This window comes from Macaca fascicularis, chromosome 9 (assembly GCF_037993035.2).
Source record: "Macaca fascicularis isolate 582-1 chromosome 9, T2T-MFA8v1.1".
NCBI classification, from domain to species: Eukaryota; Metazoa; Chordata; class Mammalia; order Primates; family Cercopithecidae; genus Macaca; species Macaca fascicularis.
Window position 1 is genome coordinate 5,630,854 of NC_088383.1, and position 18,441 is coordinate 5,649,294.

The following is an 18,441-nucleotide window of genomic DNA, read 5'->3' on the forward strand; positions in this document are numbered from 1 at the left end:
TGGAGGTGTTACACAAACATGAGGAAGATTCACCAGGATTCATCTCTAAGTTGCCAGGGTCTGTCAGGAACTGGTTCCAACCAGCTAGGTTACTATATTCCACCCAGGGTTTAGGGAAGACCAGCCTGCAGGGCAGGAGGCTGTAAACCAGGCGGATGGCTCACATGGATGAAACTCCTATGGTTCCTAGAGACCATCCTTGTCTGCTTACATGTCCTAGAACCGAAAAATGAATTGAAGAATGAAGTGGTTATGGTGGTCACACTTCTGAATTCTGGTATGCCCCTCCTACCTCCCCCTACTAAGTAAAGAAAGAATAGTCTTAATAGTATTTTAAAAAACCCCTCCCAAAAACTCAAAACGTGAAACCTTCTTTCTAGTTGATCTTTGTACCATATGATTTGTCCCATAAAGGAAGAAAATGGTCAAGCTCAAATAACCATGAAAATGTAATATCTGATTTTCCTAAATGCACTTTCCTAATGTGACAACCATTCACAAAAGCAAATATCCACTCCAGATTCTATTGGGTATGACACATCTCAGAGACTGATACTTCATCTTATCACCTGAAAATTAAATAATTTTATTACAAAAAGAATTAGTAGATTATTTTGCTAAATCAAGTTTAGCCTAGAGCTGCCTCCTTACTTATTTTAAGTTCAGCTTAAACGTTTCTCTGTATGTAATGAACTGTAACCTAACTGGACGTGTAAACAGACTGTTACCTACTCTTGCGCCAATCATGGAGTTTCAGCCAGTCACAGGGGGTCAGCTGTTCAGACCATGTTTAAATAAGGCAAACGCAGAGTTGTAAGCAATCCGGCTGTTTCTGCACCTCTCGACCATTTTCTGTACATCTCTGTCCTTTTTCTGTTCATAAATCTTCTTCCATCGCGTGGCTGTGCTGGAGTCTTTGAACCTACCCTGTCTCGAGAGGCTGCCCCAATCAGCAACTTGTTCTTTGCTCAATTAAACTCTATTAATTTAATCTGACTAAAAAAATTTTAACAATGTTTACTAGTAAATTTCATTTTTTCTTGTAAAAAAAAAATCCTGAAAACAGGAGTAGGGAAAGACTGATGGCTAAAATTAAATATAGTTGACTTTAATATTTTAACATCACAAGAAAATTGCATTGGTTTGGACTATAAAAGTGATGCATAAATCTTTCACTTCAACAGCACCATCACCATCATTAAATATTTGAAAAACTCACATATGAAAAGAAATATGGTGGGGAGGGAAGTAGACAGAAACAGTTAAGAAACTAGGACATAATGGGACAGCAAAATTCCTGTTGGTTTATTTTTTGCTTGTTTCCTTGTTTAGTATTCTCTGATAGCCAACGAATAGACAAAATATTCTGATAGCCAACGAATAGACAAAATTGGGCAGCTGCATCTGGAATACAAAGGTACAAATTCTTAGAAAGTTCCTCTGAGCAGATAATCTTCCCAGAGCCTTGACACAAATGTGATCATTAGAATTTTATTTCTCTGGGTTAAAAGTAACCTCAGGGGAGACAGCACTGTTGAGAGGCACTTACTTCATTGAAAATTATTTTGGCATAACATTTAAAATATAAAAACCAGCTGGGAAAATGAGAGATGCTGGAAAAAGCAAAACCCTATGTACATGGGGCCTATGCTTTAGGTTAGAGAGTCAGGACCCTGGGCAAGAGAGAACAAACTAAATGACCTGAGTTAAGTAACTTGGTCACTGCTGCAAACTTTGCTTCCTCATCCATTAATTGAAGATTAAAAAAAAGTAAGAACCTATCTCACAGGATGGCAGGGAGGACTAAATAGGCACAACAATGACCATCAGAAAATTTGTGCTCGTTAAACATTAGCCATTTATCTTCCTCTCCTTCCTCTCCTTCTTTATTTCTTCTACCAGCATCACCTCCATTGCCACTTCACAACCTCACTACCTCATTGCTAATTTTGTCTTAAGGCATGCTAGAGGTTTAAATAATAAATATATTGCTTTTCACTTATCATTGGCAAAAGCCTTTACCTATAAACAAGAAGAAGCTACATTGGTTCCCCCAAATGTTTTTCTGAAGAGATGGAGGTTATCTCAAAACAGTATGTGACTTTTCCGTTTATGTGCTCCCCCGAAAGCATCTGAACTAAAAAACCTGAGTGTTTCTTCTTTTCAGGTCTGAGTTTTCAGAGTCAGGTAAATATATCTTGTTAAATATTTCTAAATTATTTTCTCTTGTATGATTTTCCTTTAGAAATTGAATTCTCTCTCTTCTTTGGGTTTTGCCGAAAGGTTCATAGATCATTTAAATAAATTTCACAAAAATACCAGGAGGAGGTACAATGACTATAATGCATAGTTAACAGAGAGAGCATTATGTCTGCGTCTGAGGACCTGGATTTGGCCTCTGATTTCCCTGGACAGGGTTTTGGGCTTCCAGTGAAAAAGTCTCTCAAAGAAGGACACTCTGCAAGTCAGGCTCCCAGGGCCGGCCATCACTTAACCTCTTCATATAAGTTGCTTGTTTATGGATTCAAAAGCAAGACAGTTAACGAATGTCATAATTAAGCTTCAGTTTGAAAATTTTATTTTTTATTTATTCAGAGCCTAGCACGTAGTACTTACTCAGAATAATATGTTTTTTATAAATTTTGTTTAGATATTTACTATTTACTGATTATGTGCTGTGCTATTTGTGATAGAAGGATCCCAAATGAATGCAATGTTGGCTTTTATCCACAAAACACTATAATGATATACATGTAAAATATACATGTGAAAATAACAATATTGTAAAATCATAAATGGTATTTAAGAAGTGGAATATTACAAACTTCGGCAGAAGTATAGAAGTGCGTATAATATGTTCTTTCTACATTTCATTCCCAGAATATTTTTTAAAATACATTCTATTTTAAAAGTAAGGGAACTAAATATTTAAGTGCAAAAAGAAATAGAAAACCATTGTAAATATATAGCTAACCCAGGCCAAAAATGCCTGTTTTACTAATTCTTTTAAATGATAGGTTAGTCACAAGAAATAAGCATCAGATAAACTGAATCAGTTTCTCATTACTTTCTATTCGACAAGTTAATTTCAGGTTTATACATAAGATGAGCAAGTTTCCAAGTGCTTCTAATTCTACTTCATACAATGATACTCCCTAAACCACCTTGCCTGGGTGTGAAAGAGGGTGAATCAGGTCTTAAATACAATATATCTTCCTGATGAGATAACTGTAGACCTATTTGTGAGAGAAAATTGCTGCACATAAGCATTTGTGTTTGTTTTATATTCACTTAAACCATGAAGAGGGAAATGAAGGTTGAGCGGAAGCCATGAGACTCTATTATAACAGCTCATGAAAAATTACAGCTCAACATCCAAACATACATCTGTCTGTGTCCCTATGTGAATTAATATAGTATTTTAAGGCCAACAACAAACACAAATAACCAATTATAAAGTTATGGAAACTACTTTTTGCTGATAACTGCAAAAACACAGAAATAATAACATAAGTCATGGAAAACTGTGTAAGACCCAAAAAGATAATGGCTAGATTATTTCAACTGAGGCTTGCTTTGGTAGTCGTAGAAATAAATCTAAAGCATCCACTCTAATGTATCATTAAACTTTTATCAGATCATAGTCAGAATGCGTGAGGATTAAAACTCCTTTTAGCTGAATAATGCATGCTAAGATATACATCGTTCGTGCTAAGGTAGTAATCATCTCTTGGCTAATGAGCTTCAATGGACTGATGGGCGTTAAGCCTGTTTTGAATGCAAGCACTCCTATCTTGACAACAAAAGGGGAATGTTTTTATCATTTTGGAAATACAGTACAAGCATGTAAATGTGGGCCATGTTAGCTTTCGTTTGAGTAAGGAATTAAATTACTTCTGCTTACCATTTAATATGATCTTTGAGTTGTTGTTCCAATGAGCTGGGTGACTCTTCAGCAACTTCCCTGTGTGTTTTGTCTTGAATACCACTTATTATTATACTCATAGCTCCTTTTTTACCAGGGACTATCCTCCTGTCAAATGACCAGCACTTCCCGACGTACTCTTTCCTTTTGTTAAACTTTTAATCAGCTTTTTAAATTCACACTGAAATATGAAGGACTACTTCTATCAAGGTGTCATGCCTTCCTGGTGTACGTGGATTTTTTACCAGAAGTGAATGAGAGAAAAGAAGAAATTTTAGATCTCAATTAGAGAAGGTGGCAAAGGTGAAGATAATGGGGCTTTCTATTTCTACCCCATCCCCTGGCCCTTGCCTGGTTGTTACACTTCTCCCAAGTCCAGCTGGACACACACCTATAGAGAAAGGTACCTACTCACTTCCCTTTTTGAAAACAGGAAGCCATGAATTTGTCTTTTGTGAAAGCCTGAGTCTCCTTGTTGGATATAAATTTTGCCTAGCAGAGATGCCACTTTTATATTTTTCTTTATGACTATTGGCCTTCAGAGCAGTCTCAGTAATCTTTTTGCCTCCTGGAAACTGAAGAAATACTTTAAAGAGAGGAGAAAACATTATGGATTAGATGGGTGATGATATTGAAAGACAGTACCTTTAAGAATAACTATTAGGATCAACGTAGCGTTCATTTAACCTCAATTTTCTTTTTCTTTCTTTTATTTTGCTTTTGTTTTTAAGACAGAATCTCACTCTGTTCACCAGGCTGGAGTGTAGTGACACGATCATGGCTCAACTGCTTGGGCTCAAGTGTTCCTTCCTCCTCAGTCCCCGAGTAGCTGGGACTGCAAGAACATGCCACCATGCCTGGCTAATGTTTGTATTTCTTGTAGAGACAGGATTCACCATGTTACCCTGGTTGGTCTTGAACTCCTGCACACAAGCGATCAGCCCACCTCAACCTCCCAGAGTGCTGGGATTATAGACAAAAGCCAATGCTTCCAGCCTTGGCCTCAAATTTCAATGAGACATTACTTGATTCCTAAAGGCAGATTACCACCGTGGTACTGAAGGATGAATCATGTTTAGAATGAGGCTCCCCTCATCTAAAATTATTTTATTGACTGTCTTCCAGGAGCCCCCAAGTTTGCATCACTAAAAGTGCGTGGTTGAGGTAGAGCACAGCACTTTGGGAGTCCTTAATAATGGTTAAATTTGTGACATGTAACGCAAACATCTTTGACAGTCACTACATGAAGGAATGATTGAATTGCTTTGTAACCTTAACAGATGGCTGAAAGGAGGGTCTGGGTGACTTTGAAGGAGTATGGGCCAATACTGAACAAGGGCAAAAAAGGGACACAAATCAGATATCACAGAGTGGCTACACTGGAGTACTACCTGCTTAGTTGAGAGGCTTTCAAGAAGAGGAGAGAGGGCTGACTTAATGACTCCTCTGGCTCCAGGACTCTTCTGCCTGGGTCTTCGCCAAAAAGAAGAAATTAGGCTACCATAGTCCCACCTGCATTCAGACAATGGTTTGTTTTACAACAGAGATTGCATCTTAATCCATCTTTAAGCATGAGCACTTACCATAGCACTTGACTCATGCCAGAGACACAATCAGTGTTTGTTGAGTGAAGGAATGAATGAATACATGAATACAATAATATAATTTTACTTGAAGGAGTCTCTGGCATTCCATATAGACATTCTAATTTCTTTTCATGTAAACAATAGCATCTGTAGATATGCTAGGTATTCTTTATAGTTCTATTTAAAAAGAATGGAAAAATAGCCGCAGGGATTGGGAGACAAAGCCAGCTGTGACTCTTTGTAGTAAGAGGAAAGCATTTTATAGGTATCCTATCAAGTGATCTTTGGTTGGAAGAATAACCTCTGATGGTCAAGGTAACTGGAAGGAAGGGCCAAAAATGCAAAGCATGCAAGGAGATGTAGTAATTCTCAGGGACACCAGAGCAGCCCTGAAGAGCAGGGGCAGTAATAGCAAACAGACCCTGTTTTCGTATAAATAATAGATCAATCCAATTTCCAAGTCATCTTCATGTAGTTAACAACCACGATAAAAACAACCTGTGTCTATATGACCCCGTGTTCCTTCTTGGGTGTGCCAGTATTCAGTGCAGCATCACTGAGAACAACATACAAGACACAATAAATCAATCGAAGTATCCAAAGGGTGGGATTTGGTGAACTTTTCACAGATTAAGTGTTTCGCCATGAAAGAGACACTTGCAAGTGACAACAGCAGCCTTCGCGCAGTTTTCTGGTTTCTGATCTGGAGTGTTTCAGTGTTTTGGAAATATCACACACCCCAAAATGGACTGCTTTTTGATTCCTGCTGCCTTGTAGTTCATTCTTTTAACAGGTACTTTCAAGACCCCGGTAGGTGCCAGTCAATATTTCAGGTTTTAGGGAAAGAGCAATGGAAAACAGAATACCTAACTTCCATGGCTTCATGGTATGTGTGTGGGGGCAGGTGGTGGTGACAGAGAGGAGCAGATACAGAAACATCAGATTTAAAAAGTAGAAGGTCATGATTCAATACATGCAACGAAGAAAAATAAAGTGAGGCCAGTGATTGATAAGGAAAGCAGCTGTGCCCTTGGCTATTTTTAAGATGGACGTAAAACAAGTCTTAACTGCAGAGGTGACGTTTTAGCCAAAGTGAAGGAAATGAGGAAATGAGAACAGAGGATATCTTGGGGAAAGGTGTTCTAGGTGGAGAAAACTGCAAGCACAAAGGCTCTGAGGCTGGACTACTTTGGAAGTGTTGGAAGGAGGGTCTGAGTGTGGGGTCTTGCGAGCCTCGGCAAGGCTGCTATGTAGTTCCTACAATAACTCACCTTAAGTAGTTTGATGAATTTTGCTGGACACATCTCTCTCTAGTAAACATTGCAATTCACTTTCCTGTCCCTGCAAAGTTTCATGAACTAGGACCCTGTGGCCTCTCTTTGCTCACTCAGCCTTCTTTCCTTAAGTGAATAATCAAGTTGTGTAGTTGTGTAGGGTCATAGGAAGAGCACAAAGGGTCATCACATGAAAACCGATCTGTTGCATACAACTGAAAACCAACCATGATTATTCCAATTCACTTTCCTGAAACAAGCCGTTCTGGAAACAACCCAAAAGGGAGCTCCAGAAACATAAATTCCTATGGGGATTGATGTTGCAGAGTCAGCAGTGACATGAGAGGACACTTCAGGGGCATTTACCTTTAAATCAGCCCCGCACATTCCACAGAGCCTAATTTATGTCTGACCTTCTACATGCATTAATTTAAACATTACTCACAACTCTGAGATCATACAACATTAATTGCTTATTTTATTTTGTGTTTATAAATTACATATAGCTTTACACTAGCTTGTAATTATCCTGTACAAGCTACGTGTAGGATAGCTTGTGTGCACTGACTGTAGAAGCACGTGGAAGGACATTTACAGATGTCAACATGGGACTGGGGCTGTCCCTGTATCTTCTTATCTAGTTCACAAATTCCATGACAACAAGGCTTCTTGCTACGCTTCTCTGTATCTGCTAGGTGGATGAGCACAGGGCCTTTCACAGAGTAGATTAAAATAGCTGTTGATTGGTTGATAGATAAAAGTAGTGTTGGAACCGAACTGTCGATTCCCTCCTGGGCAGGGGTCGCCGCGAAGGATCACCGACACGAGATTCACAGCAGAGAGTTATTTATTACTAGCGCGCTAGGGTCCCAAGCTCTAAGTTGGCCTTGGGACCCTGACTGCTTGTTACAGGCTGTTTATATAGGCAAACACAAGTTCAAACACAGCTTAGGGCGCGAAATTCAAACAAAGCTTTAGGCGCGTGGTAATTGGGTCTGTCTATGGCCTGAGCAAGGTGTCTTATGCTAATTGGTTAGAGCAGGACCTTATGAGGTTTTTTTCTCCTGGAGTTGTTGATTCCGGGAACTTCGAGGCAGGGTGGGACCCCCGGAATTGGCAGGGTGGGACCCCATGAGGTTGTTTCCCGGAATTGGCAGGGTGGGACCCTATCAGGGTGGGACCCTATCGAGGCAGGGTGAGACCCTATCCAGAGCCACCTGGTGTTAATTTTTTCTATATGAGGCCTAGTTTCTAAGTTTTATGAGGCCTAGTTTCAGTAGAAAAAAATTATAAATACGTGTATGAATGCAATGATATGTAACTTACTTCTTTTGCTGATAACTTTTAGAGCAGGAATTTGAGCTCTGATCTCCCACTCGGTATTTGGTTACCAATAACATAGGTTTTCCTCATTAGGTTTAGTTAGGTGAATTTCCCAGACTATGGAAAGACTGAATCACATATTAAGGTTGAGAAGGAACAAAGACCACAGTGTGTGGTTGCTTTGCATTCTCCTACCTGAATGACACGCTTGTCGCAGTGGAATTTCATTGCAACTTCTCTCAGTCTGGGGAGCATTGTGTCTGGTATTGAAACTCAGATACATGATAAATCGCTGCAAGTTATTTTTAGTTTTATTCTTGGGTAATGATTGGTAGGGAATTATCAAAGTTTTTACTCTGAAAGTTGTGAGAGATTTAGATAGGGTAAGCCAAGATCTTGGGTACATGTCTCTACACATGAAGTTGAAATATGCTAAAATAAAGAAAATACTTTTACAGTTTATTTGGAGCTTATGCAGAGAGGGAAAACTTAGGGAGAAATATTTATATATGTTGGGTTTTACCCTGCAAGGGGATTAGAAAAATTCAGTAAATCACATTAATTTGACATAAACGTGCAGTGCCAACATTTATGATACAGTTGGTTCAGAGAGTGCATAGTATATGTAGTGCACAATTTATATAGTATGTAACTGCTAGTTATTCAGAAACAGTGTCATATTTTCTGCTGAAAGAAAATTATTACAGAAAAAAAAGATTGCTGGGCCTCCCAGTAGGTAGCGTACAAGATAGATGTCATTCAGAGTGGTGTACTTTCCAACAGCATGGGAGTTGTCATTAAACTTATTTAGACAATTTTGAAATTAGATTTCTTCCCCAAAACATCCAAATCGCGTGTTAAACAGGAAACAGACCAAGATGTGAAAAACCTCCCATGCTTTTGATTAGGACAAGTTGCTGTCAGGCTGGCTGCTGGTTCTCTCCGCTTGGCTCTGTAATGTTGTAGGTAATCCTCCCCACCTGGCCATGGCAGCAGGCATGCAGTGCCTGTCAACTGCCGAACTGGCTCGTTTCCTGTGGAATCGCAGGACCTGCTGAATCTTGAAGGCGTCACACCTTTGCTCTCTACTGCTGAGTTCTCCAAAGAGTATGAGTGGCTTTGGATATATCACATATTTACACCTTTTGCCATATATACATATACAAAGTTATTTATATATGTGTACATGTGTTTATGCTCACACACATTTGTACTGTTGAGTATAAATACTCCAAAAGTTTTCAAAGTTGTGACAATAAGATCAGGTGATGCTTGGGGTTGTTATACATTTTATTGGACATCTGGAAGATACGTTTTGCAATAGAAGTTTCTGCAATAAGGTGCTGACATTTACCTCAAAATGCTGTGTATTTACTTCTTCATTTGGGACCTGGTATTGAAAGGGTCAGGGATGGCTCAGAGAAAATGTCTAGTTATTCGAAATTCTTCTGGTTTATTTCATCGGTGTTTGTTCAGTGTTTCAGTTTAATGAACTTGTCCTTCCAACTCATTCCTTGAGCTCAGTGACTCCAGGCTTTTTTAGAAAGATTTCAAGGCCAAATGTGTATTGTATTCTATGTCTCTGTCAATCTACAAGGCCTGTGGATCAGAAATGGGGAAGATAGAAGGCATATGGAAAATTGGATGTTTCCTCCCATTGTATATGTGGATCTTCAATACACATCAGTGGGTCTATGTGGATGATACATATTTGTGTCTTACCATAAGCAGCTGGATGGGATTAGAGTTTGTGGTAACGATCTGTTTGAACTCATTCTTCTATTCTGAGAGATGTTTCTACAGGTGTGGAAATACTGCTGGAAAGTAATTTAGAGAGAAAAGTCATCTATTCAATGGCAAGGGCCGTTAATTTTAAGTTCTAGATGCAAATGTTATAATTGCTTTATCTTTCATGGCATTAAATAAATGAATCACCATGTGGATTGATCTATCTTTCTCATTTACATACATACATACACACACACACATGCAGGAAGTTCTCCCTCCTTTCTCACTTATAGGTCTCAAGAATAACCATAGAATGTGCTGGAAATACAACATCCTGGGCTGGCAGCAACAGCCTGGGCTCTGTTCTAATTCCCCCTTAAAACAGGAAATCTTTCAACACTGTAGCTGAGAGAATCACATGACCCTAGAGTATAAAACCTGCTTTCAGCAGCAGTGAGAATGGGGTAGGTTCAGATGAGACTCTTATCTACCTCAGCAGATTTCTTGAGCCTTGGGAGACTGGCTCACAGTGAATCCTAGGCCTCTGTTGTCCCTTGCTGCCTGTCTGTGAGTTAAACCTACTTCAAGCAGCATGCTGTGTGTCAGTGCGTTCTGTCTTATGGGACTCAGGTAAGTGGGTAAGCAGGCACCATGAACCTGCTACACAGTATGTCATACGTATAATGCATACACTCCTGTAGACGTAAGCTTGGGCTGAGGTGAGTACAGGAAATACAAGGAAGCATCCCATAGAAAAACCTAAGTATAAATCAAATAGATAAATAAAGCAAATAACTTTCTCCTTAACATGCCCCATATATACTATCTTCAAAAATTTTTGCAAGGTTTCAGAAGGAGCAACCAGAAGGAAGTACTCTCTTCTTGCGGGTGTCACTGCTTACAACACAACTGTGGAAAGTCAAGCAGTCTACCAGGTACCTCGGTTTTCTCATCTGTAACATGAGATACTTAAAATAGAGTATTTGTAAAAATCATTTTGCCTCTAAAATTTCATAATCTGTTTTATCCTGCACAGCATTCCTCCTCTTTATTCTTTTGGGGGGGATATTAGCCTTCCTTGCCTTCCTGCTGAGAACTCTTCTTCCCTGGTCTAGGGCATCCCAATGTCACTGAACACAGAGTGGACAAGGAGCAGACTGGCAATGAGTGTTTCTTTCCCTGGTCTGGATGCAAAAGCATGATTTTAGAAAACAATATACCTGAGGTTTAATATGGGCACTGCAAAAGGGAGCATTAGCCTCCTCTGAGAACGTGAGTGCCAAGGCAAGGGGAGTGTGGAGCTGCGGGGATGTCTGCTGTAATGTGGGGAAGGGTCTGCAGGATAAAGCATCAAAAGCACAGGACCCGACATCGTCTTACAGGCTCTGCCTGGGCCACCAGACCGACTAGGCTGGGAGCACCCAGCCCAGGACCCTCACTGACTTGAGCCAATAAATTTCTATTTTTGTTCCATCTTGTTTGAATGACTCTGTGACTTGAATTTGAAACACTGTGAGAAAGAATTTAATGTTCTCTTTTTGTTCCTATTACTACAAGAAATCTTGTGAATTTTATAATGTCTTTAGGTTAAAAGAAAAATACAAGTTGATTGATTTCAATATTTACCTTGTGGAAGTTTATTTGAAAACTACCACATTTTATGGTATATATAGTGCCAAGAAATCACGGCGAAGAAAGTACCAAAAGAAATAAATAAAAGAAAGGTGGAGGAATGAATACTTATTTGATTTGTTAAATAAAACTGTGAATATTCATTATCTCTTAATATTCTACAACTTCCAAGAAAATGTAGGTTTTTACATTTAAGTTGTCCAAATAGATCAAGCAGTATGTTATCCTTTGTATTCTCTAATTACCAATCTAAAGTTTAGAGAATAGTTTCGTGCTTTAGGAAAAAGTTGATATTTTCATCATACCATTATTTTTAGAGTGGAAAATATGAAATATAGAAGAAAACGTTTATGATATTTAGAGTTCAACTGAACATAGTCACATGCCCGACAGTTGGCCTATTTTCCCACCACTAGGAATTTTTTGGAATGGGAATGGAATGCACACCTCTCCTAGAACCCAGATTTGAGATTCAAAGGGAAGAAAAATGAGGCAGAAAGACATTTCACTATTTCAGGCATTTAAAATGAATTTTACCTTTTTTCATGATGTCAGAAGCAAGTTGATACTTTACACATATTTTCTCCTTTCTCACTGATTATTCCTATGTAAGGATAAATCTGAGAGCTGTAATGAAATGTATATTACAGGGATATGAATGAGAGTGATTAGATTATATGTAGAATGAATATCAAAAATCAATTCTTTTCTGAAGCACTCCATTGCCTGAGTGTTTTTATCTCAGCTTAGTTGGCCATAGTGGGTTTATCCTATAGCAGGAAAGAGTTCATTCTCCTTTTTTTTATCTTGGACTTAATGTATTTTCTACAAGGCAGCCTATATCAGGTAAGATGGCCCTGAAACAAATTATTCCTACAGGTAAAATTAATAGACACTAGATGAAAAAGAATAATTTTACTACAATTTTGGGGAAATGGCCACTATAGTTACTGTTGAAGAAAAGCTGATGCATGATTGAGATACAAACACATACTCACACACCCATGCATGTGTGTACATACATGATCACAGGTACATATGCACACAATCATGTACACAGATATGCACATGCACATATTCACATATACGCACATATGCTCACACACTCAGACTGACTCAGGCATACACACACATACACACATAAATATTTCTTTAACTCCCTGAGTCCCTTAAGTATTAATATCATAACTACAAGAATCTTTTAATATTTACCTGGCATTTTGCTTTGTAAATTCCCATTATAAAATAAAAATTTACAAATAAAATGTGAAACAAATTCTGTGATTTTACATTTGTATAAAAATATGATCTACAAAAAGATCAGAGATTATAGAGGACCATGCTTTTAGAACATAAAGAAAGATGGAAATCAAAATATTTTGAAGCTATCAAAGATGTGGAGGGAGTGAAATTACCTAGACACATTTTTTAATATGTATTCTGAATCACCAAGATATTTACCAGCTGAATGTCACCACATCAGCCCAGCCCACACCGAAGGCAGCGGAAACACGGGGTGAGCAGAACCCAAGCCAAGCTACTAAATTCTGAGTTGTTTCTTACACAGCAACAGATAAATGGAACATACGAAAAAGCAAATTTTAACAATCAAGCAGGTGTGAACTTCATCATTCAGAGTAGATGGGGTGACATCTGTCAGCCTAAGGGGAATCTCCAACACCTGCCCACTGCGGCTCCTGGACCTTTTGGAGTTCCAAAAGGGCCAGTGCTACTATCTTTCCTCCTTAATGCTTTCAGACTTTCCTCTAGGAGCACCAGGTAACGTGCACAGAAAACAACAACAACAACAACAAAAAAAACACCTATTATCTTAGCTATATCACTGTTAATCTTTCTGAAGGGAGTAAAACTAAACAACAAACTTTTCAATAAAACAAATAACATGCTCCGTCCTACGTCTGTGTTAAAGGAGGGCTAGAAAGAGAAGCCAGGGAGTTGTTCAGCATTCCTAATAGATGAGTAGGTTCTGGGCAAATGGACTTGCCACTGCATAGCTCTCTTTATCCACAATTTAGTGGAAAGAAGGAAGGAAGGAAGGAAGGAAGGAAGGAAGGAAGGAAGGAAGGAAGGAAGGAAGGAAGGAAGGAAGGAAGGAAGGAAGGAAGGAGGGAAAGAAGGAAGGAAGGAAAGAAGAGAAGGAGAGAGGGAGGGAGGGAAGGAAAAAGAGGGAAGGAGGGAGGGAAGGAAAAGGAGGGAAGGAGGGAGGGAGGTGAAGGAAGGAAGGCAGGCAGGCTGGCTTAATGGCTGTATAAAGTTTATGTGTATGACTATGTTCGGATGACAGAAACACCAATGTGAGTAAGGACTTAGACATTGTCAGAGTAGAGTTTCATAAATTATTGCAATGATGACCCTGATAGACATATAATATATATGTATATACAGGCAATTTTCTGTAAATAGCCAGATAGGAGACATTTTAGGCTTTACAGAGCATATGATCTCTGTCACAACCACTCAATCAGGCCATTCTAGAGCATGAGTTGCCATAGACAGCAGACACACGAGTAGGTATGGCTATGTTTCAATACAACTTTATTTACAAACACAGAGAGTGGGCAGAATCTATCCCTCAGGCCATAATTGGCAGATTCCTTTTCTAGTTAACTAAGTTGGTACAGTGTAAAATGACCATGATGCACGCTTTGTTAACTGGCATTCATGCATGATACTCCTCCGCAGACAACTTCCAAATAAACACAACAGCAAAATCATGCATTTTGTTTAATATCATGCTATTATTTTACATACAACCATGTACCTCTTAACGCTCTTCAAAAAATGGGCCACAAAGTCCTTTTAGGTGAAAGTTCATTCCTCTAGCTGAGTCCTCTCAGTCCTCCATTGATATCCTGTAACTTAAATACAAAGGTGTAAAGTTAATTATTATTAATATATTTTATCTTAAATTGTATAAAAATGAAATAAAGGAATAAAAGGAAAGAGTTGGTTAATATATACACAAATCAACATAAGGAAATATAGATATAGATAGATAGATATAATTTTTTTTTTTTTTTTGAGATGGAGTCTCATTCTGTTGCCAGCTGGAGTGCAGTGGTGAGATCTCAGCTCACTGCAACCTCCAACTCCCTGGTTCAAGCAATTCTCCTGCCTCAGCCTCCTGAGTAACTGGGATTACAGGCACGTGCCACCACACCCAGCTAATTTTTGTATTTTTAGTAGAGACCGGGTTTCACCATGTTGGCCAGGATGGTCTCAACCTCCTGACCTCGTGATTTGCCCTCCCCAGCCTCCCAAAGTGCTGGGATTACAGGCGGGAGCCACTGCATCTGGCCGGTAAAAATATATTCAACACTGTTCAAGTCCTTCTTTCTGCCACTGCTCACATGATCATAGTTGATAATGGTAACTTGCTTCTTCCACAGCCCCTTTCGTATTCTCTTTTCCCCTGGCAAGCACCATAGCTAACTGTGGCTCCTTGCCTTGTAGAATGGCTCATTTCTTCATTTTAGAAGGTTCTACACCATTAGGAGGCCTGCCTGTATTGAGTTGTAGCATTGTATTGAAAAATTAAACAACAGCCGGTTTTATAGAACATGGAAGTAATGACAAGCATCCCAAGTGATTTCATAATTTCAAAAACACATCTACTTATCCTTAATGGATATAAATCCAGCATTTCCTTGACCATAGGAAAGAATTATTAATTAATTGACTAGCATTGACCAGCATTGACCAGCATTTCCTTGACCACCTCTACCTACTCCCGTTGAGGAACACTCTTCTTGGCCTGTTGCTTCACAGGCATGAGATGCCAAAGGGGCCTGGTGTCCATCTGCTATGGGCTAAGTTGCATCCACTCCAAATTAATATGTTGAAGCTCTTACCCCTAGCATGGTGGTATTTGGAATAAGGATGTAATTAAGGTTAAATAAGGTTATAAGGGTGGAGCTCTGATCTGATAAGATTAGTGTTTTTATAAGAAGAAACACCAAATCTCTCTCTCGCAATCTCTCTGTCTCTCTATCTCACTGTCCCCCTGTGCTTTGTGATGACACAGTGAGAAGCTGGCCATCCACCAGCCAGGAGAGAGCTGTCACCAGAGATTAAACCAGCAGGCACTCTGATCTTGGACTTCCAGCCTCTAGAACTGTGAGAAATACTTTGTTTTTTAAGGCACCTTGTCTGTGGTTTGTTATGGAAGCCCAAGATAAGACCCTGTCTTAAATCCCCGGTTAATGACAGTATCACAATCCTGTACCTCTTTTGGGGACCAGAAGACCCCAATATCACAGGAATAAGAAGCAAAATGTCTTGCCAGTGAATCACTAGGAGCAATAATGAGATAAATCACCCCCATTTTCACCCCTTCAGTCTTGGACCCATGGATTCTAGCTTTGGAAAAAAACTAATATATTGGTCGTTGATCTAGAGCACACATCACATCCTGAAAAATGTTATTCCAGTTCTAGGAGGCATTGCCACCAAGACAGAAGCATCACTGAATCTTCGCAAAGAAACATCCGCTATAGTTTGGGTATTTGACCTCTCCAAGCCTTGAGTTGAAATTTGATGGAACAAATGTTGGAGGTGGGGTCTAACTAGAAGTGTGGGGGAGCAAGATCCCTCATGAATGTCTTGGTGCTGTCCTCATGGTAATGAGTGAATTTTCACTCTGTTCATTCCTGCAAGAGTTCTCCCTGAGAGCTGGTTGTTGAAAAGAGTCTAGTGCCTTCCTCCCGTCTCTGTCCTCCTCTCTTACCATTGAAACTTGACCTCCTCTGCCTTCCATCAGGACTGGGAGCAGCCTGAGGCCCCCACCAGATACAGGTGCTGGCACCATGCTTCTTGCCAGCCTGCAGGACCATGAGCCAAATACACTTTTAAAAAATAATAATTTACCCAGTCTCAGCTATTCCTTGATAGCAACACAAATGAACAACAACAGCATCCCATCAGATCTCTCAGGCCAGCTGCTTCTGGGTGGTGGGTAACACGCACATGCCAATGAATTTCATGAGAATGAGCACAATAGTACAATATACTTTCCCAAAGAAAAATAAAGCACGTATTTGAAAATGCCATATACCTCATTTTACATTTCTACATTATCATATTAGTACGAGCTTCCTATGAGACATCAGGAAATTGTGGAAAAGTACCATGAAATAATTTGAAATTTAGTTACGAAAATTGGGGCTTTATTCCATTCAGTTGGGGGTTAAATAGATATCTAGTATATAAACAACTTCTCCTTTGACATATAGCTTAGGTTTATCAGTTCATCCTTAGGCCCTTACGGGATTCCCAACTACTCCACAATTCATAATGCCATCATATTCTTATGGCTGCAAAGACATATTCTGTTGTCACTTTCCACACACACTAGCTTCTGCTGTTCATTGTGCATTCTGTGGCTTACCAAAGAGACCAGTTTAATAAAAGAAGTGTGTTGAGTGAATGAAAACGAAGTGGACTGAGTCTGAGTTTCACATCCAGAAAAAAATACCTAGAATACAAATTTTAAAATATCCCATGGCCAGAATGACCCTATATTGAATTCAGTAGTGACCCCGAGAAGGTCTGTGAAGGCCAAGAACTCTTCACTCAGGGCTACGGCGGGATGCAGAGTCATTTTATGAGAGATGTGCTGGCCTGGGAGTCTGAAGGCCTCTGTTTAAGATCCGCAAATTACTTTTGCCAAATCCTGACTCTCCATCTACAAAATAGAAATAAGTAATAGCAGGCCGGGCACGGTGGCTCAAGCCTGTAATCCCAGCACTTTGAGAGGCCAAGGCAGGCAGATCACGAGATCAGGAGATCGAGACCATCCTGGCAAACAAGGTGAAACCTCATCTCTATTAAAAATACAAAAAATTTATCCAGGTGTGGTGGCAGGTGCCTGTAGTCCCAGCTACTCGGGAGGCTGAGGCAGGAGAATGGTGTGAACCCGGGAGGCGGAGTTTGCAGTGAGCCAAGATCGCACCACTGCACTCCAGCCTGGGCGACAGAGAGAGACTCCATCTCAAAAACAAAAGCAATAGCAGTCATTCTTCCAGTTTCAGAAATGTTCAAATAGACATGAGATGTCTGAATGTTGTTTTCAGAGTATGTGAGGGTCTTGCATCTGGCTTGGGCTGGAGGTCTGGGGACAAAGAGCAAGGATTGAGTAGGACACAGCCAACCTACAGCTGCAGGCAGAGCCAGGAGGGACACCTGTGAAGCCATAGAATGTGAACACATAAACATGAGACTGAATCAAATTCCAAGTGAAGGGGCTGTCACCCAGACCACAGTCAGGGAGGACTGGAAGGGACACTGATTGATCTGCAGGGAGAATGGGCATTTGATAAGGCCGTGATTGGTTTCTCTGAGTGATGAGTAGCTGTTAAGGTACCAGCCTGGTGCAGGCATTGGATGTGAGCAGCTGATAAAGCACTCATTTTTCTCCCAATAAGATGCCCCGTCCTCTTGTTTTCCATGCTTACCATGGGTCCATTTAATGAGCTACAAATTCCGTCATTTACATAGTCCTGTAAAACTCATGTTCATATTGTATATATTGTAGGAAAATCTATCCTGAATTAGCCTGTTAATTGACTCAATTTTCTAGTTCATTTTGCTGGCATCGAGCTGACCCCTTTGCAACTATGATGCTGGATTTGGTTCTGGAGAAGCTTCCCTAAAGCACACAGGAACCTTGAAATCAGAGGCCATCATGATGTGTGAAATTACAACAGCTGAAGCTGTAGGATGTTCTCAGTTAATGTCATTTCATAGTTTAATAAATAGTATAAAAATATCCATATCCTTTACAAGATAACTGCCAGAACATTTCATTCTAAATTATAATTTTGACTTAAAATGTTACGATGCTCTCTCATTTTGTATCCTGAGGTTGAAGGTGAAAAATATACCTATATGGAGAATTCTTAATAGTAACGTAGCCAAGAATAAGATGCTGAATGAATATATTTACAGTATATAA